This window comes from Choloepus didactylus, chromosome 6, assembly GCF_015220235.1.
Source record: "Choloepus didactylus isolate mChoDid1 chromosome 6, mChoDid1.pri, whole genome shotgun sequence".
NCBI lineage: Eukaryota > Metazoa > Chordata > Mammalia > Pilosa > Megalonychidae > Choloepus > Choloepus didactylus.
The window spans coordinates 23650367-23675965 of NC_051312.1; the positions used below are offsets into that span (position 1 = coordinate 23650367).

General features: G+C 37.5%; 3 pseudogenes; 2 read left to right on the forward strand and 1 right to left on the reverse strand.

Moving 5' to 3' along the window:
* The first annotated feature begins 4011 nt into the window (after positions 1–4011).
* Positions 4012–12680, forward strand: LOC119536716 (annotated as a pseudogene).
* A 2795-nt stretch (positions 12681–15475) lies between these two features.
* On the forward strand, positions 15476–16850 carry LOC119536717 (annotated as a pseudogene).
* Positions 16851–22190: 5340 nt separating this feature from the next.
* On the reverse strand, positions 22191–23852 carry LOC119536718 (annotated as a pseudogene).
* Between the last annotated feature and the right edge of the window lie 1747 nt (positions 23853–25599).

The following is a 25599-nucleotide window of genomic DNA, read 5'->3' on the forward strand; positions in this document are numbered from 1 at the left end:
GAAAATGTGCAAGGCAACTCCATTTCTAATAACCGAAAACTGGAAACAATAACAAAGTTCATCAAGAGAGAAAAATATAAAAACTGTTTGTGTATCTATACAGTGGATTACCTACTCAGCTATAAAATGAGTGAACTATTGATAAACACTGCAACATGGATGAATCTCAAAATAATTATGTTAAGTGAAATAAACCAGACCAAAATAAAATAGGTGCTACATAATTCCATTTATTTAAAATTCTAGGAAATGAAAATTAATCTATAGTGACAGAAAAGAGATCAGCTGTCACCTCTGGGAAAATTTTTGGGGCAATGAAAATGTTCATTATCCTGTGGTGATAGTTTCATAGGTATATACATAAATAAAAATGCATCAAATTATACATCTTTGATAACAAAAGTAATGATTAATACACACTATGTAAATATATGTACCTCTGAGTATACATATGTATATAGATGCATATATATATACAAAATAAGAATCTAACAAAGTATGATTCCATTTACCCCTTTCCTATGCTTTGTGCTATTATTGTCGTAAATAAGAAAATATATATTTGAATGGCATTAACAGAACCAATAAAATAACCTAACCTATGTAAAATTTGAATCCCAGAAAAGGAGGAGAAAGAGGATAGGGCAGAAAAATTACTGGAAGAAATATTGGAAGTTTTCTCATATTTGTTTTTAAACATTAGTGCAACCAAGGCAGAAAAATACAAATTAAACCATAACTATACTTATTGTATTAAAAAAGCTGAAAGCCAAACATAAATTCATAATCTTAAAATCACTCAGAGGCAAAAAGTGATATGATATGATATTATATAAAAGCAATGGAGATAACAATGACTGACTTCCTATCAGAAACTGTGGAAGTTATAATGTAATAGAAAGACAACTTTAAAGTGCTTAAAGGAAAAAAGGACAAAGAAAAAATGTTAATACAAAATCTTGTATTGAGTGGACATATCTTTCAAAACTGTAGGCAAAGTAATGACATGTTAAGATAATCAAAGGAAGAGATAAATGATTAGGAAATTATGTCATAACAAAGGGAAAAGATGCTAGATGGACATTCAGTACTCCAGAAAGAAATTCATAGTACTAGAATATATATTTATATATAAATATTACTTTTATTTTTCTTCTGAAATTATTTAACTTATATTTCACTAAACAAAGTAACAAATAAATTGCAAGTTTTATAACACATGAAGAATAAAAAATATATGAAAAAATTGCACAAAGCAGAGTAAGCAGGAAAGTATAACTATACTTTCAAGAATCTTATATCACATATAAAATAGTCATTTTAATTTGAGGCAATTTGCAATAAATATGTTGAAAATTTTTAATGAAATGAGCAATATATTTCATCATATTTACTAAAATAAGTGTATTTTAATTACAATAATATTTTATTATAATTCCTAGGATTACCACTACAAGAACAATAAACAGAGATAGAGAAGGCAGAATTGAAAACTGAACAGAAAAATTAAATACTTAGCACAAAAGAAGATAGGAAAGGAAGAAAAATGATTAGAAATAACATAGGGGTCAAAGGAAAAACAACTGCAATAAAGTAAACAAACTGAAAAATATTAGTAACTACATTAAGTGAAAATTGACAATATTCTGTTTAAAAGAAAATTTGTCAACTTGATATAATGGAATACTCTTCTACAATAAAAAGAATATGAACTCGTGATACATGGAAAAACAAAAATGGATCTAAAAAATAAAGAAAATAGACACAAGTGATGAAATACTGTCATTCAATTTATATGAAGTTCTGGAATAGGCAAAACCAAAATAGAGTGATAACAATCAGAACTGTGGTTACATCTGGGAGAATTTGACTGTGAGAATTAGATTTAAGTTTAGCTTTCACACAGGGTGGGGGCAGCTCAGGGCAATGGTAGAGGGTCAAGAAGCCAAGCGCTGGTCCCCCTGTTTATATGCCTACTGCCCTTGCAAGGTGGGGGGGGGGTAGATGTTCCTAAAATAGCTCCATAAGTTGTTATCAAACTAGCTCAGAGGGCTCTGCCTTTCAAGAACAAAGGAAAGAGGGGTGGAAACTTGTTTCAAGTGTTTCAAGTTTGCCCAGGAGACTTTTTTTCAAATGTTTCCAATTTGGGCAGTCTGCATGTTTCAAATTTGGGCGGCCTAGTTAGGCTTGTCCAATGGAATGTAACCTCTGGAGTATCCAGCCTCTGGAGAAACAGTGGAGGGACTTGCGGTTAGGCTTAGGGAATAAATACTGCTGGGTCTATTGTTCTGTGCACCAACCCCCCCCCATTTTGGTTGGGTGCCCATTCTTGCAAGATTGTGAATAAATTCTTTTCTTTTCCACAATTGGGTGAGTGTTTATTCCTGTTAGGAACAGTGCTTGTTTCTCACATGACTAAAAAGGAAATGACAGAATTTTCTGGGTTGATAGAAATATGCTACCTCTTGTTAAGCCCTACACTTTAAACTGTGTACTTCATTGTATGTAAATTTTATCTCAATAAAAGTTGTATTACAAAAAACTCTAAGTCACAGGAAAAATTACTGGTCAAATCTAGTAATCATTTCTACAGGAAAAAAAAGGCAGCAGACCAACTCTCATTAAGAATTTCATTTCCATTATTGGAAGATACATAAATATTTTATTAAAAATAGTGTTACTAGCAACTTTGAAAGGATATATTTGACTCCATCAATATTAAAACTTTGTACTGCAATTGATACCAACAAAAAATGAAAATCCTATCCACAGAGTGGGGGAAAATATTTGCAAATCATACATCTGATGAGGACTTGTTTCCAGAAAACATAAAAAATTTTTAACAGTCAATAATAAAAAGACAAATATTCCAATTTAAAAAATTGATGAAACCTCTGAATAGACATTTTTCACAAAAGATGTACAAATGACCCAAAGCAAACAAAAAGATTCTCCATATCATTAGTCATTAAGAAATGCAAATTGACACCACAATGTGATACCATTTCACACATAATACAATGGCTATAATAATAATAATTTTACAATATATAGAGACAATAACATGTTTTGGTGAAGATGTGGAGAAATTAGAATGTTCATACATAGCTGGTGGGAATGTAAAATAGTGCAGCTACTCTGGAAAAGTCTTGTATTTCTTCAAAAAGAAAACATATAGTTCTCATTTGATCCAGCAATTCTACCTTTAGGTGTATGCCAAAGAAAAATGAAAATATATGTCCATGCAAGAAGTTGTGCATGAAAGTTTATAACAGCATTTTTCATAATTATTCAAAGTGCAGAAGCACTCCATATGTCATCCAGCTAATGAAGGGATAGTGGTCCATATAATGGAATATTATTCAGCATTAAGAAAGAACCAAGTACCGATACATTTTACAATTTGGGTAAACTTTGAAAGTAGCCAGTCACAAAAGATCACATACTGTATGCTTCATTTGGTATGCAATATCCAAGTTCAGCAAATCCATTAAGACAGAAAATAGATTAGTGTTTACCTATTACTAGGGGAGGGAAAGGTGAAAAAGAGGAAAGGGGGATGACTGCTTAATGGTACTGAATCTTTTAGGAATGATAAATATGATCTATAGTTAGGCAATGGTGATGATTTCACAACACTGTGAATGGTCCAAACACCATGGATTTATACATTTTATATTGGTGAATTTTATAGTATGTAAATTAGATCACAATAAAGCTATTTAAAATGAATACATGTTAAATCAAGTGATCATTTCTACAGAATAAAAGGCAGTGCAACAACTGGTATTAAGAATTCCATTTCCATGAATGTATGATGTGTAAATATTATATTAAAATTTAATAAATAATTGTGCTTGAATTCCTAATTATCATGATAAATATTGCAAGTGGTTTGCATTGCGTTTGATCATTTTGTTTATTTAATTCATAGGATGACTCTTATTAAGTTTCATTATGGAAAAAAACAGCATGTAGCCTGGGGAAGTGCTATATGTCTGTAATCCAAAAATGGTACCACATGAGCTACATAATGGACACCTGCTTCAGCAGCCAAGTGTTGAGCACAATGTCACCCATCAAGAGCCAGTGCCCACGGTGCTAGAGAAGCTCCTGTCCAGGTACCAGAGGAGCATGGCACGAGTCCCAGCACTTCATTTTGGGGTAGAGAGCTGGGATCAAGCATTATAGTCAGGGGATCCTGAAAGGTTCAGCTCTAACTAAACAGTCCCACATTTCTGCCTTCACATATATTAGACATTTTTTTTCCTTGTGAGTCTATGGTGCTAAATTTTAATTTTCATGCTAGCAGCAGGATCAACTCTCTTAATAAAGCATGTATAAACTACAATTTAGAGCTTCATCATTATTTTGAATGGTGTATGTTTGAGATGAAATTCAGAGATTTGTTTGAGAGTCTGAGATCTGGAACTTTCAAAATCTCTGAATCTTTGGGCTAGAAGAGTCAGTCCTCTACCCTAGCTCCATAAGAACAGCATCCCTTTGGAGAACACAGAATGACTTTCCCTGAAACAGGAGCCACACAAGATGGATATTTGTGCTTCCCCAACTCAAATGACAGCAACCTCAATTATGTCCAGACCAATAAACACAGTCAAATCTCAGTTTAACACAAGCAAAGCTACGAATACGAGCGAAAATATCCTATACCTCAAGTGCATTTGCAGGACTTCACTAATATGAACTGTGTGAATTGAGAGAACACTTTTTGGGATGGAACTTGAGAGTTTTAGACTTAGATGATGGACAGAATTTCATTCTGGAGAAGGGAGGATACACTGAATAGGGACCTGGGATTTAGTGTTCTGTTAAGGTATAGACAGCCATCTCCTTGGAGCTTGGACAGAATTATGGGTTATAGCAAATGACACCAAGATATGTGAATTTCTTGGGAAAAAGGAAAATTTAAGAATGGGATCATTTGCCACAGGAGCCTTGCACTGGGGAAAAGGGACTACTCACACATTAGGGTTGTTGGATATAAGTTCTGATCTGTCATGATATAAGAGGAGCTAAAATACTATCATAGTCCTCCATTTAGAATGGAGGCTTATGAAGATCACATTATGAATTGAATTTTGGTTCAAGACTCCTTCAGGGTAGGCTCAGTGTACCTGTGAATCTATCCTGTGAGTATTTCCCCATTATTCAAATGCTTAATTGGAACAGATATACCTAGTACCTGGAAGAACCCTTCTATTGATTCTTCTGTAATAAGAGCCAATACATCACAGACAATATAGAAAAGCAGAAGAAAAATAGTATTTTATAAGGTTTTTAGGGAAAATAGCAATCATAGATTTGTAAGATTCAAAGTCTCAATAATATCACTATGGAATTAATTGGTCTGGCCCATGCAACAAGCAAATGAATTGTAGCATATGACTACGGACTACTGGAATATCACTCAGGTGGTAGCCCCAGTAGAAACTGTAGTGCCAGGAATATTAACTTTATGAGAGTATCAGAGCTTCTGGTACTCTCATCTTGTGAATGAATTTTTCTCCAACCCCATGAAAAGGCTAACCAAAAGAAATTCACCTTTACACAGAACACAGTAGTATTTCACACCAAGACCATGTAATCTACAGTCATTTTTTTTTTTTTCATAATAGAACTCCAGGGTATTAAAACTTCTGAATATTATGCAAAATATCAGATTAGTCCACTATGCTGACACCATCAAGCAAAACAGACTGGTGAGCAAGGAGACATGAAAGAGAACTGAGGTACCTGAGCCAACTGCCACATTTATGAATGAGGCCATCTTGGACCATGTACCTCATTTGAACTGTCAGTGTGTTTCCAGATGACACTAGCAGGAAAACCACCCAGCTGAATCCAGCCCAAATTACAGAATATTAAAAAAAAAAAAAAAGTCTTTTTAAAGCTAAGTTTTGGTATTGTGATTTTAAACCACTTTTTTTTAAATTAAATTTTGTGGCTTTAAGACTTTAATTTTTGCTTTGTTTTAATAATCAGCAATTTATACATTATTAAATTATATATATGAGAGAAATTTGAAGATAAGGACCATGAAGAAGTTTCAGGAACTGCCACATGAGTGAAATTCTTAGAAGTCCTGTGTTCAGTTGATACAGAAATTCCCTCAAAACAGAAATTTAAAAAAAGAATAGCCATTGCCTGACACTTCCTACCACTAGCAAATAAGAACAATACTTGATGGTTCTTTATATTTTGGAAGCAACATATAGTGCTGTGGAAGTGCTATTCTCCATCAGTAACTGAGAAAGCTGCTAGTTGTCAGTGGAATCCACTGACATGAGTAAACCAAGAAAGGATTCAGACCCCTTTTGGGTGAAGATGTGGATCGCCTGAGCAGTTAAGCAAATGAGAGCTGACAGATGAGTGTGGGGGAGATCTAGCCTGGGTAGTTGGAAGAGTAAGTTGATGAGTATCAATTATGGCCCCAAGAACAACTGCAGCAGTAAGGACTGAAACTTGGTTTTCTGTCTCACTTTAAGTCTTTTTAGGAGACTAGAAATGGCACTTGAAGAGTTTCACTTATACCTATCCTTGCAAGGAAAATGGATTCTCCCCTAGAGCCTCCAAAAGGAATACAGCCCTGCCCACACTTCGATTTTGGTTTACTCTAAAATATCTTACTCTCAAAAAGTAAAAGAAAGAATGAAAACCTACACTACAAGCCATCACTGGCATAAGCTAGAAAGAAATACTTTCATGTTTTCTCTCCAGAAATCAGCAGAAAAGCAGTAAACTCCAGCAGCACTATTGAATCCACTATTTTCCAACCAAAATGCACTTTTTAAAAGAATGGAGCAATTGAAATTCAACAGCGAAATAGCCCCAAAACAGAGATTGAAATTTACATATATATATACACATACATTAATTGATTAAATAGATATAGATCATAATACAATCACAAAAATCATATGTTTCTTGAAATGTGTTGAATTAGTGTTATAGCTCTTAATAGGAGAAGTCATTGGACTTCAAATTTCACAAAAAATAGAAATGTTTGTTTTATTTTTTTAAAGAAGTGAAAAGACAAAAGGAGGATAAAGCCCACTGTTAAGTCTTTTATATGTTTCTGACTATGCATGTGCTAAGACTTTGGGGAAATGCTTTCCTGAGGTCATTATAATTTTGCATCATTCTCTTTAGATAGACCTTCTAAGGAGTAGAGAAAAGGACATTTATTGCCAAAGATCCTGTGAAGTGGTAGATCTCAGTGAGTGAGCACAGAACCAGGACCAAGAGAGGCTGACTCTTCCCGGCCCTTGAGTTTGTGGGTAATAAGTATTCACAAAGCAATTCTGAAGATTCTCTGGTACTAACTATTCACAAACTAATTCTGAAGGCACCATTCCTACTTTATTTTGGTCAGCTGCTCTCAAATTATCTCAGGAAGAGATAGACAAATAAAGCAAAACTGAAACCCTGGAAAACAGTGGTGAGATTATTTTCTTTTAAATCTATGTCTTCTAATCTGTATAGAAGTTTGATGAAAATAGAGAATTCAATTAAGCTACTATATTTTGAGCATGTGCCATATATTTGCAAGACACTGTTCTCAGAAGTAAAGGGAGAGTAAAATTATTAAGAGGATGCTAATAAGATGATAAAGTGTATCTATTCACAATTATTAGATAGAATAGATATGAATGTGAAGAAGAAAATGCCAATCAAAAGCTTTATCATTTCAGAGGGCGGGGCAAGATGGCAGCATAGAGAGGAGTGGAAGCTAAGTAGTCCCCCTGGAACAACTACAAAAAAACAGAAACACCTAATAAATAATCCAGAATAACTGCAGGGGGACAAACAAGAGCATCCACTCATCATACACCAACCTGAATTGGGAGGAATGCCCAAGAACACAGCATAAAATCTGTAAGTAAAACCTGCAGAACCAAGTCGTGAGACCTCCTCCCCCGTAGCCCAAGCTGCAAAGCCTCATGGTGCCAGAGAGAAGCTCTCTCCCAGCAGGCGAATATAGCTTAGCTGAGCTCCAACTGGGGTTTTAAGTAGCGAGTGTGAACTGCTCACTACAGGTACGCAACCCCAAAAAACAGACAGAGGCTTTGGGTGACGACTGACCTTGGAGAGCCGGAGGGTCACCTTGGACTGGGTCTGAAGGGGACTATCTGTTCCTTTTTCGGCTCAGTGGAAAAAGCCCCAGTCATTTTCAGTTTCCAGGGCTGTGACTTGGGGAAGGGTGGAGAAAGCACAAGCAGAGAGCAAGACCACTGAAATGCTAATGACCTCCACCTGGGGGGTCTGTCTTCTCTAGGAGGAAAGGGATGGGGTCCTTTCCATTCAGAACCAGACCCCAGAGCCTGGGGGAACACGGCCATACCTCCTCACAACAGTCAAGAATTATAGGCTAACAGGCATCACTTGTTGGGCAGAAAAGCACAGTGACCTGAGGCATCAAAGGGTGGAGCAATTTTCTAAGACACACCCACAGGGAAACCAGATAATGAACATTTCTTCCCTCTGGGACCTGAGCCTGTTCTGGTCTGGGAAAACCTGATTTGGATAACCAAGGAAACCATGCCTAGACAACAGAAAATTACAACCTACACTAAGAAAAACAAAGTTATGGCCCAGTCAAAGGAAAAAACATACACTTCAATTGAGATAAAGGAATTTAAACAACTAATGCTAAATCCAATCAAAAAATTTAGCGAAGATATTACAAAAGAGATAGAGGCTGTAAAGGAAACACTGGGCATATATACGGCAGAAATCCAAAGTTCAAAAAAACAACTAGTAGAATCTATGGAAATGAAAGGCACAACACAAGAGATGAAAGACACAATGGAAACATACAACAGCAGATCTCAAGAGGCAGAAGAAAACACTCAGGAACTGGAGAGCAAAACACCTGAAAGCCTACATGCAAAGGAGCAGATGGAGAAAAGAATGAAAAATATGAGCAACGTCTCCAGGAATTCAAGGATGAAACAAAGTAAAATAATGTACGTATCATTGGTGTCCCAGAAGGAGAAGAGAAGGGAAAGGGGGAAGAAGCAATAATAGGGGAAATAATTAATGAACATTTCCCATCTCTTATGAAAGACATAAAATTACAGATCCAAGAAGCGCAGCGTACTCCAAACAGAAGAGATATGAATAGACCTATGCCAAGACACTTAATAATCAGATTATCAAATGTCAAAGACAAAGAGAGAATCCTGAAAGCAGCAAGAGAAAAGCAATCCATTACATACAAAGGAAGCTTAATAAGACTATGTGCGGGTCTCTCAGCAGAAACCATGGAGGCAAGAAGGAAGTGGTGTGATATATTTAAGATACTGAAAGAGAAAAACCGCCAACCAAGAATCCTATATCCAGCAAAGCTGTCCTTCAAATATGAGGGAGAGCTCAAAATATTTTCTGACAAACAGACAATGAGACACTTTGTGAACAAGACACCTGCCCTACAGGAAATACTAAAGGGAGCACTACAGGATGATAGAAGACAAGAGTGCGTGATTTGGAACACAATTTGGGGAGATGGTAGCACAACAATGTAAGTACAGTGAACAAAGGTAACTATGAATACGGTTGAGAGAGGAAGGTGGGGAGCATGTGAGACACCAGAAGAAAGGAGGAAAGATAAAGACTGGGACTGTGTAACTTGGTGAAATATAGAGTATTCAACAATTGTGATAAAATGTACAAATATGTTCTTTTACAATGGAGAACAAGCAAATGTCAACCTTGTAAGGTGTTAAAAATGGGGAGGCATTGGGGGAGGGATGCAATCAGCATAAACTAGAGACTGTAACTAATAGAATCATTGTATTATGCTTCCTTCAATGTAACAAAGGTGATATACCAAGGTGAATGCAGATAAGAGGGGGAGATGGGGAGGCATGTTAGACACTTGACATTGGTATTGTCTGATTCTTTATTCCACTTTGATTTAAGGTTATTTTTCCTTTTCCTCCTTCCTAGCTGTCATTTTTTTCCTCTTTCTTTTGCCTCTCTACCTTCTTTGACTCTCCCTCCTGCCTTGTGGAAGAAATGTGGATGCCCTTATATAGATAGTGGTGAAGGTGATGAACACATAAATGTATGACCATACAGAGAACCATCGATTATTTACTTGGGATGGAATGTATGGTGAGTGAACAAAACGATATTAAAAAAAAATGGTTTGATGACAAAACCTCAAGGGCAATATACTGAGTGAAATAAGCCAGACACATAAGGACAATTATTGCAGGGTCTCACTGATAGGAACTAATTATAATATGTAAACTCATAGACATGAAATATAAGGTACCAAGATATAAGACGAGGCTTAAGAATGGGGAGTGGTTGCTTAGTATGAGCAGAATGTCCAATTAGGTTGAACTTAAATGTTTGGAAATGAACAGGGGTGTTGGTAGCAAGATGTGAGAATAACTAACAGCGCCAAATGGTGTGTGAATGAGGTGGAAAGGGGAAGCTCAGAGTCATATATGTCACCAGAAGGAAAGTTGGAGGTCAAAAGATGGGAATGTGTAAAACTGAATCCTATGGTGGGCAATGTCCATGATCAACTGTACAAATACTAGAAATCGCTTCCATGAACCAGAACAAATGTATGACAATACAATTAGTAGTTAATAATACAGGGGCATATAGGGAAGAACTATATACCTATTACAAACTATATATTGCAGTTAGTAGTATTTCAACATTTTTTCATAAACAGTAACAAATGTACTATATCAATACTACAAGTCAACAATTGAGGGGAGTTGGTTAGGGATAGGGGAGGATTACAGTCTCCTTTTCTTTTTTTCTTTTTTCATCTTTCACTTTATTTCTTGTCTGGAGTAATGAAGAGTTTCTAAAAATTGAACAAAAATTAAGTGTGATAGATGCACAGCTGTATGAGGGTACCCAGGGGCAACTGATTGTACACTTTGGATCTTTGGATAATTGTATGGTATCTGAACAATCTCAATAAAAATAAAAACTATATATATATATAAAAAGCTTTATCATTTCAACGGAAACTGAGGGGGTTTTGCAGCTGGACTTGTTCTAGTTTGCTAATGCTGCAGAATGCAAAACACCAGAGATGGACAGGCTTTTATAAAACGGGGGTTTATTTCACTACACAGTTACAGTCTTAAGGCCACAAAGCATCCAAGGTAACACCTCAGCAATCGGGTACCTTCACCGGAGGACGGCCTGTGGTGTCCGGAAAACCTCTGTTAGCTAGGAAGGCAGCTGGCGTCTGCTCCAAAGCTCCGGCCTCAAAACGGCTTTCTCCCAGGACATTTCTTTCTAGCAAGCATGCTCCTCTTCAAAACATCACTCCCAGCTGCACTCTCTTTCTTCCTCCCGAGTCAGCTCATTTATATAGCTCCACCGATAAAGGCCCACCCTGAATGGGCGGGGCCACGCCTCCATGGGAACATCTCATCAGAATCATCTCCCACAGCTGGGTGGGGCACATTCCAAGCAAATCCAACCATCACCAAAACGCCTGCCCCACACAAGACCACAAAGATAATGGCATTTGGAGGACACAATACACTCAAACCGGCACATATGGTATCTGAACAATCTCAATAAAAATAAAAATTATATATATATATATATAAAAGCTTTATCATTTCAAAGGAAACTGAGGGGGTTTTGCAGCTGGACTTGGACTTGGAGGCAGCGGTGGTGAGGGAGTGGGGAGGGGGGTGAGGGCGTGGGGAAGAGTGGGGAAGCGGGGGGGTGAGGCCTCGTAGAGGGCTGTGAAACTTTCCTCCACGCAGTCCCAGCGCGTGGGACTGCAGGAACGTGTTGTCCGAGGGTTGTCCGCCTTTTCTGAGGTGGCAGTGGAGAAGACGCTGTCGGAGTTGAAACAACTGCAGCAGAGTGTGCAGACTTTGTCCCTGTGGCTCATCCACCACCGCAAGCACTTACGGCCCATCATCATTATCCTGTGGGAGCCGCAGCTGCATAAAGCCAAACCAAACAGGAAGCTTACTTTTCTCTGCCTAGCCAATGATGTCATTCAGAAGGGCTAAAGGAAGGGGCCAGACTTTGCGAAAGTTTTTGCACCAGGTATAGTGGAGGCTTTTAAGCATGTTTTGTGTAAAACTGATGAAAGTTGTAACAAGAGTGTTATCTATTTGGGAATAGAGGTCTAGGAGGCAAACTTATGAACAGATAGAGGTGGATGAGAATGAAAACGTCCTCCCTGGTATCACCAAGTGAACCACCACATACCTTAAATCTCATTAGAGCATTACAAAATCTAGAAAATGCAGCCTCAGGTGATTCAGCAGTTCATCAGAGGGTATCTTCTTTGCCTGTTGAAGTCCAAGAAGTATCCCTACCAGATAAAATAACAGATAAAGAATCTGGAGAAAGCCTTTTAAAATGGTAGAGGATGTTTGTATGTTGCTGGCACATCACAATGGCAGATTGGTAGCAGAAATAGGTGACAGGAAGCAACTCACTGGAATGTTAGCAGAATTTCTTCCTTGTCAAAAGGAAGCCTTTACAGAGAAAGAGCATAAATTGGAAGAAAACAAGCACAAGTTAGCCAGAGTTTCCCTGGTGCCCCAAGAAGGTCCCGGATCCAGAGATTGCCAGACTTATCTCGATTGCCCAATGACATGGGCAGCCACATGCACCTGCCCTTTGCCGGGGACCTCTACAGTGAAGATTGATGGCCAGTCTGTTTACAGGGCCCCAGGACTTTGCAAGAGACAGAGACAGGCTAGGTGGATAGCTCTGTAGCGTTATTTTTGTACATTGTTGAGAAAGTAATACTAACAAAAGAAACGTCAAGTAATTTATAAATTGTTTAAAATGGTTTGTTTGCTATTTTATTGGTAAGCTACATGACTTGGTTAAACAAAGTGTTGATCTCTGTGTATTAATAAGCTCACAAATAGTGATTATTTTCAAAAGATGTCTTTGTAAAATTTTTTGATCCAGGGCCTTTTAAGAAATTCTGTTTCTATACCATCTCCTATTCATTAATGTTTCTTTTTTACTTTCTTCAGCATCTAATCAATGTATAGTATGTAATTTAAAGAGAAAGGACTAATCAGGAGTTGGTTGAGACTTTATTATCATATAGTTAGGACTTGACTATAGAAGGGACAAATGTTCCAACTTAATCTTCACCCTTCTCTGCATCCAAAGTATCAGTTCTGTGCTCTCAATGCCTTTGACTCCTTATTTCCTAGAGGTCAGTAATTTAACACTAAATATTTATGTTACTTTGAGAGTTAGATCAAAGCCTACAGAACCTTTCCCACAGTAGCACTAAAGGGATTCCTTTGCAACTACGAACACAGCAAAAAGGAGTAAACGGAGACTCATTTAACTAAGCTATTAGAATTATTTGAGTAGATTAATATGAAAATGCTTTGGAAATGTTATAAATTTTGACATTCTACCAAAAGGACAACTTTGATTCTGCAACTGGTTACTCATTGAATCAGTCCACTTTTAACATAATTGATTCCTTTAACATAAATCTGTGGGATGAAAAGAAACATAAAATAATAATACTTTTATTACTCCCTTAGCCATGTAACTTTAAAAACCACAGCATTTTTAGCTCTGATATTTCAAGAACACAATATTCAGTAATGTTCAGTGAAGTAGCCTAGAATACTTTTAATGTTTCCTCAAGGTTTTTCAATGACAGTATATTTGGAAATTAAGCAGGGCTACACAAGACTGTAGATCTGGTAAATTTTATAATTATATATTCAGAGTTGCCAAAACAAATGTACTTTTAATCTTTATTTCTAATCCTATGTATTAGAGCAGTTGCATGCTCTCATGCTTTCTTTTTAAGTCACATTGTTAAGCAGTGGATTTCTATCCAGTAATGATTTAGGGTTAAGTATGTTTTTTCATTCATTGCTTTTACATGTTAGAGACTTTTCTTTTCATTGTAAGCAGCTTCAAATTAGAATAGTCAATAAAACATTTCCTTTTAAATCCCCCCACACACAAAAAAGGAAAGTGAGGCATTTTCATGTTTGAGACTTTCAGAAAGGAGAAGTAGGAATCAATTGAGTGGAAGTTTATTCAAGGAGAAAGCAGGACTCTCTTCTCTTCTCTAGGACATTGTGGTATGGACAGTGATGCTGCAATTCAGGCCAATACATAAAGGACCAGTTTCTGTTGGATAAAACTCAAGCAACACAATTCACAGTTCTCAAGAACTGCTATGATTTGAGCTCTCTCAAAATGAAGGTCTTAGTGGGGAAGAGTATTTCTTTTTTTAATCCAGAAGGAAAAGCAAAAGAGATTTAGCATGTAAAAGCAGAGGGATATGCCTGAGCTCGAAATTTCAATTATTATTTTAACATTAGAATTCTTGTTATTTTGCATTGCAAAAGAGAAGTCACACCTAAAAGTGACTACTCCACCCACTTGAATTCGCAGACAGGAGGACATGCAGCCATGCAGTTCCCCTCAAACTGGAAGTTGCAGGCAGTGTTGCTGCAAAGGGATAACTGAGAGCAGAAAGTTCAGTGACAGCTGTGGCCACTAAATTTGACAGGTATGTTGAAGAGATGTGGCCTCATGTGGATAAAGTTCCTAATGATTATAAGATACTGTATAATCATAGCCTAACATATACTTAGAGGAATCATTTATATCTATGGCTTGATTTGAGGAAGCACCATGAAAGTCCTTTAAATCAAAACTATTCCACAAACTATTTCCACCCAAACACTCCAGTGACCCCTCTAGAGTTCCTGAAACACCACTGCTGAATTTTCCTAAACCCATTTAAATTATCTTTCAGTGATGACCTCTTCCGGAAATATTGAATTCATCCAAACTAGGAGAACTCAAGCTAGCATGAAACTTGAAGGTTAGAAGAATAAAGGAGCGGTGGCTTTGTTTGTTTGTTTGTTTGTTTTGTTTTGTTTTTTGTCAACAGACAAATGATTGAAAGACCAAGACTAAGGCAAAGTAACATCTGGGGATTCCTCAAACCCTCCCTGTTTGAAGATGGAGAAATTACCTGAGACTTCACTTACCCATCTTTCAAATCAAACAGATCTTACTTTGTCTTTGTCAGCTTTTTTAAAAATTGCTTTATCTGCTCTTATCTCTACCTCTTTATGGGACTTTTGTGGCTATTTCAGGCTGACAAGTGATTTTATATTGTATCTACAAGAAATAGATCTTAGAATGATAGAGAAGATACTGAAATGAAAACTCTCATTGCACAAATAAGGAAAGAGAACCTCATTATGTTACATGGAACATTGTAGCCCGGTTAAATAGGTTTGTATAATTTTGGTTTGTATAATTTTGGTTCTCTTTTTACTATACCGCACCACCTCCTGATTGTAAAAAGCCTGAGATCACCTGAGAGCATAATCTCTGATGTTCACAAAGACCTGAGTTTCATAACTAGGAGAACTTGCAGAATTCACTCAATCTCAATTACTTGAATCCTTGCTGATGAATACAAGGTCCAGGCATGGCTGTGTTCAGAAGGGAAAACAAGGGCATAAGTTCTCTTTTCTGTGTCAAACCACAGGTGAACTTCTCCAGGTGTAGAAATATTGCCGCAAGCCCAAACACAACTTTGTTTCAAAATTAGGTTGAGTTTCCTACACAGAATAAAAAACTAAATAAGTGTTTAGGGGAAAAAAACCAACAAGCAGGTGATTAAACCTTAAATAAAGGTGAGGGATGTGGAACCATTAGGTGGTTGACTAGAGGGTTCACTTTCTCTATCTGCACTTTGTTTCCTCATCTGAAGGGAATGAATTGACTGTGGTATGGAGTAAGATGATCAGAATACATGCACTTCAATTGCTTTAAGCATTTGTGCCAAACAGCAATAAGTACACATTTTCCATTATCTACTATTATGATTATGTTTGTTCATCATTAGAAATAATGGTGTGGTAATTTTTATGTTTTTCTTTCAGATAGTATGATTGTCTGTTGAGAATTTTCCCTGCTGGATTAATTCCAAGGAAAAAATAAGCAGTGTAACTGAATTCATTTTCTGGGGCCCTTCTCAGAGTCCACAGATTGAAGAAATTTGTTTCATGGTGTTTTCTTTCTTCTACACAGTCATTCCTCTGGGAAACCTCCTCATCATGCTGACTGTTTGCACTGGCAAACTTTTAAGACTCCTGTGTATTTTTTTCTCAATTCTTTGTCTTTTGTGGTCATTTGTTACTCCTCAGTGACAGCTCCCAGGATGATTGTTGACCTATTATCCAAGACTAAAGCTATCTCCTATGTGGGGTGTATGCTGCAACTCTTTGGGGTACATTTCTTTGGTTATACTGAGATCTTCATTCTTACTGTAATGGCCTATGATTGTTATGTGGCTATCTGTAAACCCCTACACTGTATGACCATCATGGATCGGGACAGATGCAAAAACATGTTGCTGGGCACCTGGATAGGTGAGTTCATACACTTCATTATCCGGGTGCTGTGCTGAAACTTGCCTTTACAGACACATATGTTGTTGGTGTTGTCATGACAGCCAACAGTGGGACCATCGCTCTGGGGAGCTTTGTTAGTTTGTTGATGTCTTATAGCATCATCCTGGTGTCCCTGAGAAAGCAGTCAGCAGCAGGCAGGTGTAAAGCTCTGTCTACCTGTGGCTCCCACATTGCTGTGGTCATCTTTTTTGGTCCTCGTACTTCATGTACATGCACCCCAATACTACGTTTTCAGAGAATAAGATGGTGGCTGTCTTTTACACCATTATCACTCCTATGTTAAATCCCCTGATTTATACACTGAGAAATGCAGAAGTAAAGAATGCAGTGAAGAAACTGTGGGGCAGGAAGTTTCTCTGGCAGGCTAACAGCAAACGGTTGATGTGATGAGACTTTAAGCTGATGACTTTAAATTTTCTCAGCCTTGGTTAACTCATTTGTATAATGCAGAGAATAATAGCAACTTCACAGGGGTGAAAGGAACAAATAAGACAACACATTTTACAGATGGAAAGTAATGTTTATCATCATTATTATTACATTCATTGTAATATCTAATAATCAGATAATTTTGTAAAATATTAGGCCAGAGAAATTTTATTAAACTAAGGCTATCATCAGGAACTTACTCAGCATCATCGCTTTCTCCTCCCTATTCTGGCTCATTTTCCATTTTCTTTAAAGAGTAAAAGTCTACTGTGAATTATTTAAGGCTGTTTTCTAGTGCTTAGAACTGTGATTGGGGTATACTAAGCACTCAGTTTATGTTGCCTTAAAGAAAGAATACATAAAAACTGGCAGAGATCTAAACTAAAGCATTCTGATGTAAGTGCTCCCCCAAACAGATTCTGACCAAAACCAAATCTAGTAGATGTGGAATGAGAGGGAAAGAGTGAGCAGAATGTAAAAGAGATGAAACAGGTTTAAAAGACAAAAGACCTGTTATCCTCTGATGTTTGAAAAACCTTTTCCTTTCTCTTGTACTCATTGTCTTTGCCCACACAAGGATGTTTGACAAATTTACCTTTAAAATCCCTCTTTCAATTGTAACTCCCATGAATATGCTTCTGCTAACTGGACTGTAATCTCTACCTGTACTCTGTAGCCAGAGTCCCTGTTAATGTAAAGTGACTAACTGGAAAAATTGAAGAAACTGAATAAAAACAGTCACCTCTGAAAGATAGGTAAGTGTGATGCAAATCAACAGGGTGAGCGCAATGTACTGTAGTACATGGTTGGGAAATCATATTTCCTCCACTGTTTGAACCAAACAGCTTTAATGAATATGCTGAGCCATTTCTCACTGCTTTCTTCACTTACCTAAGCAGAATTTCCAGCTGTGAATTCCAGAGAGACTCAGTCTATAGTAACAAACTTATGCTTCTCTCATGTAAGCTTACACTTGCCTGAGATAAATGTGTTTCCTTCACCATGAGACCTGGACTTTTTTTCCTGTAGCAGATGAACACACACTGACTACCCCTTTGCCGTCATCCCATCACCTTTTCCATAAATGAGATTATCTGGTTACTGTGTATGTATGGTTGTGTGGGGTGTGTGCATGTGTGTGTGTGTGTAAACATTACTTAAGTTGAGGGCCACACCCAGTTAAGGCTTAAAAAATGTTTGATGATTTGCCACAACAACAGAATTGAAGATAGGAAAACTGCAGCAAGAAATCTAAGTTAGGAGGTATAATCAAGAAGTCAAGATCCTTTGCCCTGGGATCATGCAAATTCTTAGCTATTGTCCCAGTATGGACATATACTCACTGATGTCTATGGGCCTCAATGTCCTCAATTTTAAAATGAAGACTAGATTAGTGCTTCTTAAGCTTGACTAGTGATTGGAATCATCTTGACAGATTTTTGAGCAGATAATTGAAACTAGTCCAAGAGATTCTGATTCAGTAGGCCAGGGTTAAGATGTATATAAAAACATGTATTTTTAAAAACCTCTATAGGGCTTTTTATGCAGCCAGTGGTCACTGTTCAGGAAACGTGAGTTTGGAATCGCTAGGATTAGACTTTTCTGTTCTTAGAGCTTACAAGGTGTGTGAGTTATGGAATCCACAGATCCTTTCTTTGGATTTATATACCCCCATCTGTTCTGCCTACCAACACAAACGGAGCTGAAATTGGCCTGATCAAGAAAATGTAAATAAATACATTTTACATAGTACTCTTTCCCTTATACTTTTGCACTAAAATGTTTGAATATAGGAAGATAATATTACTGATCTTGCATGCCTGAGGTCCCTAAGAAAGTAAAAGCTGCCAGGCTCATGGTTCTCAAAACTTGGGAAGGGGAGCATGTGTAATAGTATGTCACTGTTTCCACCACTGACATTATAAAGCTTTTCCCACTCACAAAATTTTCTTGGAGTCAAGCCTTATCCAAGGAGCTCAGAGTGTTTCCTCTTGGTTCTTTGGAAGGAAATAAACTAGAATGACAAGAACTGAGTCTTCCCAGTTTCCATAGGACAAGTCTAGTCAATAACAACAATTTATTCCATAGATGTGTGATTATAACATTGGATGCCAGATTTTTAGTTTTCTAACATTGCTGCCACAAGATGAGGGATGTGTCTTTACAAAACAGATACCTACATAAATGAAAATAATGGCACCACTTCTCATATTCCAGATGAAGAAATTTATTTAATGGTGCAAAACAATGAATAGTTGCTTCCCTGTATCTTCTAACTAGTGGTTATACTTCTGGTTTCTGGAGAATATTTTAAACATTTTTCCATGTAATGCTTGACTGAATTTATGAAGCTAACTCATACTCCTTAATATGGAATACCTTTTATTCATCTAAACATATCTGGGAGATTGAGATATTTCTCATGTGTCAGGGTCTCCAGAAATTCACTGTTTTGTAGTGCCCAAGTGGGAATGCTTCATCTGGTCAGTGGCTCTGATGTGTCTAGTTGTTGCATGGCACCCAGCTTTCAGTACAATACAACCTTCAAAGAATAAGACATGACTTCTCTTTTATGCATAAGAATGAGAGGTACATGAACTTTACCTGAATCCACCCTGAAGACTGAGATTCACCCAGCCATGCCCAGTCTGGATCAGCTGAACCCCAGCAAATCCACAGACACATGAGCAAGAATTAAATACTTGTTGAATAAGTCATGAGTTTTGGAATGTCTAGTTACACAGCATTATTGAGTGCAATGATTCAAGAATGGCATGGTCAAATTGTGGAAGAGGGGATTTTGAGGCATGTTCTTGAGTGTATAAAACCTTCTGTATATTTAGTGTGAGTTATTTTGAAATGAACACTGAAGAAAAGGCACGTTGGAGAGAATGAACACAAAGGACAGCACATTACTTTGACTATACACGTAAAAGCTGAATTCTAAATATCTAAGTGTGCAGCCAGCCTCCCTTCCACTTTTTCTTCCATGGATAACACACAGAAAGCAATCAATGTAATATTAACCATGCTCAGATAGACTTCCTTTCACCCTTCATTTGTTGATAAGTTATAGTAAGAGGGGTGAAAAGAGATAAATACAAGCCATATTCAAACAGACTCCTGAAAACCTTGACTCCTACTCATAGAAACCAAATAGAATTTTTCGCTGTCAGCTAATTTAATTAATTACTGGAAAATGTGGCCTATATACTCATCATCAACAGACTTCTTAAAATAAAAAACAGAATTGAACACTTGCCCATCCAGCTCTAGACATCTCTGTTGATCTTCACCTTCTTGAATGAGATAATCCCACCAGAGGTTTTTCACAATCAGCTAATTTAATTCATTAAATTAATTCAGGAGGTAATAACCACAAAACCAATGTCAAAACTAGACTCTCAGCTGACCCTCTATTATTTTATTTGTCTCATTTTCAATATAATTCATCACTTATGCACCTCTCCTTTGGGTTCTAAGCTCTCTTGTTTTTCAAACAGTATACATGTGGAAATTTGGGAGGAGAAAATCTGTTGAAATCTTCTTCACCTGTAGTTAATTTCTGCAAATGTATTCCTGACTTTAAATTTGGCTGCCCATTGTGCATGGAACAATAATACATTACATATATAGAATTTATTTTCTTAATGGGGGCTGTGGTGTATAGAAAGGAGCACCAGGAAGTACCAGTTCTAGTTATCTCACATTTGCAAGCTTGGTGAACTTTTACCCATTTTCTGGGCCTCAGTTATGTTCCCCCCATGTGTTGAAGGAGCAGATGACACTAGATGACCTTGGAGGTCCTTTCCAGTTTACACAGCTTGAGGATTCCTGTATAGATGAAGCACCTCATGGACCAAAGGTGAACTTGTCCTATGTCCCAGTTTCAGTTAGTTCAACTGGTTGATTAGTCCAATATTCTTTATTTCTCCCTAATATGATCATCTGCCTGAGTGGAGAGAAAACAGTTTTGCATAATTTGAATAGTGAAAGTAAACCTCAAAAGATGCAACTTGTACTATGAGCAGTGAGAATTAACAAACTGCACCCAGGAATATCCATCTCTTCAGCTAAGAAAAATGCTAAGTTCAAGGTTTTTCACATGGTGAGAGATTCTCCATGCCACACATTTACAGAGAGCATCAATTGTATACTCACAAAGATATTTTAAATGAGGTTGCAAATACAGTCATAAAAGTACACTTATAGGACTGCAAAAAGATGATTACCGTCAATCTTGAAATTCTGAGTTATATGACTATACTGATTGGGTACAGAACATTAATTACCATACACCTATATTCATAGCTTCAATAATTATACTGTGAATAGTATAATTGGGTTGCATTTCATTATTTGGAATCATAATTTGTTCAATGCAAATAGTTAAAAAATACTTGCAATGTTTTTTGACATTACTTTATTATTATTATTATTATTATTGTAATAATGGAAATCTCTAAAACAAGAAGTGCCTGGGACCTCCTTTACTATGAGCAGTCCTATTTTGTAAAGCAGGGTATGATCGCCAAGCCATTCAGTCTTTAAAATTTGTCATGGTAAAAGGACATTGTTTTAATTTGCTAAACCTGCTGAAATACAATGTACCACAAAATAAGCTGGCTTTTAACAATGGGGATCTATTAGCTTACAAGCTTACAGTTTGGAGGATATGAAAATGTCCAAATCAAGGCATCATCAAGACGACACCTGGATTCCTCTGTCAGATGGCAAAGCACATGGCAGCATCTGTTGGTCTTTCCCTTCTCTTCTGGGTGTCGTTGCTATCAGCTTACTTCAGTGGCTTCCTATCTTTTCCTGTGGTTTTCTCTCTCAGCTTCTGTATCTTCTTTTCTGTATCTGCCTGTCTGTATTTCATCCTTTTGTTGAGGACTCCAGTAAGAGGATTGAGACCCACCCTGAATGAGGTGTGTCAAATCTTAAATTAAGACCCTACTTACCAAAAGATCCTACACACAATGAGTCCACACCCACAGGATTAGATTAAATTTAAAACATAATTCTCTGAGGTCCATAAAGCCTCCAAACCATCACAGATGTTAATGTCCACTATGTGTGGGATCAAATAAGGACAAAATAAGTTCCAGAATGTCAGAGCTGGAAGGGACAGGCTCAGAGAAGTAAAAAGTAACAGAAAGAGAGTGGGTGACAGGTCTTCTCTGTTTGGAGTTTGCAACTTTAGATGCAGCACTCCACCCTCTGTACCAGCTACATTAACAAAATGGGACAAGGACTGAAACACCAGAGACATCATTTCCCTTCAAACAGCTTGTCTCAGCACCACATTTTCCTCAGGGCATTCTTCATGTCTGTGTTTCTCAGTGTGTAGATGAGGGGGTTGAACATGGGGGCAACCATGGTGTAAAACAGGGCAAACACCTTGTCGTCACTGACAGACTCAGTCATGGGGACGTAGGTGAAGATGAGGGGCAGAAAGAACATGAACACCACAGTGATATGTGAGCTGCAGGTGGAGAGGGCTTTGCGGCGGCTGTCAGATGAGCGGGTCCTCATGGTGGACAGGATGATGATGTAGGAAATTATCAAGGCAACAAAGGTCAAAATGGAGATTACTCCTGTGGTGGCAATGATTCCAATCACCAACCGACTGGTGTCAATGCAGGCCAGCTTTAGCAGGGGGAATACATCACAGGATTCAGTGATCTATCTGATTGGGGCCACAGAAGGGAAGTTTTATGATAATTAATACCTGCATGATTGAATGGATAAATGCTCCAGTAAAAGAGGCCATCACTAGGACATAGCACACCTGTCTGCTCATGATGATCATATAATGAAGGGGTCTGCAGATGGCTGCATAACGGTCATAAGCCATGGCCACCAAGATGAACATCTCAGTGGTGCCAAAGAAGTGAGCATAAAACATCTGGACCATGCAGCTGTTGTAGGAGATGGTCTTCCACTGGACCAGTAAGTCTGTGATCAGTTTGGGAGCCACTGTAGAGGTGAAGCAGACATCCATGAAGGACAGGTAGCTAAGGAAAAACTACATGGGCTGCTCACTGAGGTTGCTGCCCCTGATTGTGAGCAGAATGAGCAGGTTTCCCAAGAGAATTGCAAGATAGCAAAGTGAGAACAGCACAAAGCAGGCAGCCTCTGCATCCTCATCTTTAAAAAGGCCTAGCAGGATAAATTCTGTGATGTTTCCATGTTTTATGGCTTCTGTGGGGTGATAATTTAGAGAGGAAGATTAATATACATGGAACTCTAGAACTTTTGAAATTGTTTATTTTTAACATCATTCAGTCATTCAAAATATATATTGGTATTTATTATAACTCAGTCACTCTACTTGGTGGTAGGGGTACAGCAATGAACAACATACATACAAACTCTACCCACATGTACATGGTAATTCATTAGCATAGACATGTAATATCAATACTAGTGCAAATAATTGCAATTGTAATTAATGTCAAAAACTCATGCTTACCATAAATACCAAGGTGAACACTAAAAGATGAAACATTTTTAAGTCAAATTTATGATGTAATTATACATTATGCCTTAAGATTACTTTTTAAATCTCTGTCATGTATAAAAGAGCAACAAGATTATCTATACTTCAAGGGAAGGAAAGGCACTATATCTTCTAAATATTTCCCAGTGGCAAGAACTGTGCTAAATCCTGAAAGTTCATTAATGTCATTATACTTCAATGGACTTATTAAGTATTAACCCCTGGGTCACAATCTCAGAAAGAGCTGTCAGACCCCTCTTCATGACATTAAAAATAATGGAGGGAGAAAAAAAAACAAAAAGCAGATCTGTGTGGAAAAGTATTCCTCCACTGTATGGACTGCCAGTGCAATTATGGCTTCTTGTAATTTACCTTGTTTCCCAGATCACTTTCCAGCCTAAGCTGGAGTTCTTTTTTTTTTTTCCTTTTTTCCACTTTCTGGAACTACCTGTCATGGCAGCACTGTTGGAGGGACTAACTGCATCCAGAGATAATTCTTTGCTTGATCTGTTTCACCACCTTGTATCTCTTTGAATAGAACCACTTTCCTTCTTTAACAAGCTCATTGCACATTCATGGAGCCAAGTCCTAGAATGTTCTAGTTAAAAAGGAAATTTTTCTTTGTTGCAAATTATTACACCACATCTTTTACTTCCTTTCTATGATTAGTAGTTATCTGATCTAAAATGTTGCAAAAAACTGCTAAATTCAGTTCTACAAAAAAAAATTCCTTTACTTTTACTAAAAATTATCAGCAATACTTCTAAAGATTTAGGACACAACTGAACAATGACCTTTACTTTATATGCGTTTGTATGAAATAGTTTTAGAAAAATGAACATTTGACCTACACAGAGATTTTTAATATGATTGTAGGGAGTTCATGGTCTTATCATTTGAATTCCCTTCATGGACCCCAAGGTAATGCCCTCTAGTTAATTTCTTGCAAAATCTCTGAAAATTTCACTGTCACAAAAGCAAAAGTTTAATTGCAATGGTTCTGAGCTGTGTCATAATATTTTTAAATAAAAAATAAAAAAATATAAAACAAAACTTTTCAAACTCTTGAGTCCTCTCCTTAGTAATGTAAACCCCTTGAATTTTCCTAAAGATTATAAAAAGATTGAAGCATGTAAAAATGCATACCTTTTTTTATGTTTAGGAAGAATCAATATAGTAAATATGTCAGTTCTTCCCAAATTAACTTTTACATTTAATAATTAAAAATCAAATGTCTGACAAAAATTTCATGAAATTTGAAAGCTGGTCCAAAATTTCAAGCATGGGAGGGTGGGGCAAGATGGCAGCATACAGAGGAGTGGAATTTAATTAGTCCCCTGGAACAACTAATGAAAAACCAGGAACAACAAGTAAATAATTTGGAATAACTGCTAGGGGACAACTGTGACTGTCCAAACATCATACACTAAACTGGATTGGGAGGAATGCCTGAGATTGCAGCATAAACTCTATAAGTAAAAACTGCAGAACTGTGCCTGGAGTCCCCTCACCCCACGGCAGGCTTAGCTGAAAAACCTCACTGTGATAGAAAGCAGCACTCTCCCAGCAAGTGAATATAGCTCAGTCCAGCTCCAACCGGTGTTTTAATTAACAATTGTGGACTGCTGAATACAAGCAACAAATCCCCAACAAGTAGACAGAGGCTTTTAGTGATGACTGACCTTAAAGAGTCAGAGGACGCCTCTGAACTGGAGGGGGAGCCCAGAAGACCAGGTGTTATCTCTGGCTGACAAGTGAAGCTGGGGGGCCAAGTACTGGCTCTAAAAGGGGGCTTTCTTTCCCCTTTTTTCTCTCTCAAATGGAGGGTCTCAGAGGAGAGAGCCATAGCCATTTTTAGTTTGCAGCACTCTGACCCAGACAGGGGTGGAGATAACAGACTCAGAGAGACTTCTCAAATGCAGATGATCACTCCCTAGGGGATGTATCTTCCCTAAGAGTAAGGAGGTGGGGCTCAACCTTCCCTTCAGAACCAGAGCCCAGAGCCTGGGGGAAAACAGCCAAAACAGAAACTGAAGGGGCCACATCTCCTTACACCAATGGGAAGCAATGGGCTGACAGGTGCCACCTGCTGGGCAGGTTAGGAAAAGCACAGTGACTGGAGACCTTACAGGAAAGTCTGTCATTCCTCTAAGATATATCCTGAAGATAAACACATTCTGAGACCTGAACTCATTCTGGTCT